The sequence below is a fragment of the Myotis lucifugus genome, unplaced genomic scaffold (genome assembly GCF_000147115.1).
Source record: "Myotis lucifugus unplaced genomic scaffold, Myoluc2.0 scaffold_999, whole genome shotgun sequence".
Lineage (NCBI taxonomy): Eukaryota > Metazoa > Chordata > Mammalia > Chiroptera > Vespertilionidae > Myotis > Myotis lucifugus.
The window spans coordinates 27613-28865 of record NW_005872047.1 but is presented as its reverse complement, the minus strand read 5'-3'; the positions used below and the strand labels follow the sequence as shown (position 1 = coordinate 28865).

The 1253-nt window shown below is 66.8% G+C and overlaps 1 protein-coding gene across 1 annotated transcript in view; it reads left to right on the top strand.

Moving 5' to 3' along the window:
- BSN (bassoon presynaptic cytomatrix protein) overlaps positions 1–1253 on the top strand; it is a 35842-nt gene that overhangs the window by 16990 nt on the left and 17599 nt on the right.

The following is a 1253-nucleotide window of genomic DNA, read 5'->3' as shown; positions in this document are numbered from 1 at the left end:
CCGTGTGTTAGCAGGGGCAGGAACACGCCCGGATTATTGGGCCTCCAGGTGTTAGCAGGGGCAGGAACACGCCCGGAGAGGGGCCTCCGTGTGTTAGCAGGGGCAGGAACACGCCCGGAGGGGGGCCTCCATGTGTTAGCAGGGGCAGGAACAGGCCCGGAGCAGTGGCCTCGGGCTCCAGGCTTTGCTGAGGCCTGGTGAGCAGGCCGCTGCGGGGCTGGCTCTGAGCCCCTGGCAGGACGCCTGCCTCCTCATCCAGGCCACCTTCCAAGGTGCCCTTGCTTCCCCTGGACTGTTGCTTCGGGGGTGGGGTCTGCAGGCCAGAGGTAGGGTGAGGGGTGTGCCACGCCACTCAGGTGAGCGGGGAGATGGCCTCCCCCGGAGAGGCCTGCCCTGGATGGCCGTGTGCAGGGACCCTCGGTGGAGCAGGGCAGTGTTGCCTTGGGCCAGCCCTGCTCTGGGCCCAGATCCCAGCCCCTGCGAGCTGATCCTGGGGCTGGGGAGGCTCTTTCTTGTTCCCAGGACTCTCTCTGGCGCTCTGTCTGCCCTCCCACCTCTAAGGGCCTTGGTGCCATTGCACCGCTCTCTCTGACGTGGGGGCATTTTCATTGTGTGCCCGGGCGGTGCCGGGCATGCGGTGGGATTCTTAGCTGAGACTCGGTGCCTGTCCCTCAGGGCGTGGGCTCAGCCTGCCCAGCGCTCTCCACAGGCACCTGCGGCAGTGGACCCTGCCAGGCCAAGCAGCCCCGCCCAGCACGTGGCCAGCGCCCACTGCCTCGTTGCAGTTGGGGTTGGGAGGGGGTGGCACAGAGCATCACAGGCGAAGGGAGCCCACCGAGGTGCCTCGGGCTGTGCCCTGCCGGGTCCCCTCCATAGCTGGGCCCTGGGCCGGGCCTCGGGCAGGATGAGCTGCCGCCTCAGGGAGACGGTCTCCAGGCCCCGAGTAACAGCCTGTGTGCAGGCCGCACCCTCAGCGCACAGGGCCTGGCAGAGATGGGGCGTGTGGCGTGTGGGCAGCACGCAGGACAGAGCCCCTGACATGGCGTTTTCTGTGGAGGTGTGAGCAGAGGAGCCTGCTGACACGCCGACTCAGGGAGGGCATCCCCCACAGCGCCCCCCGCCCCCCCCTCCCCCGTAATAAAAATTCTTAATCCCAAAACAGGATACTTTCATCCTTGAACCCAACCCCTGGTCCATTGCTCCCTTCGAGGCCGTTTCTACTCCTCCCGAGGAATTTCTCCCCTGCTACCACC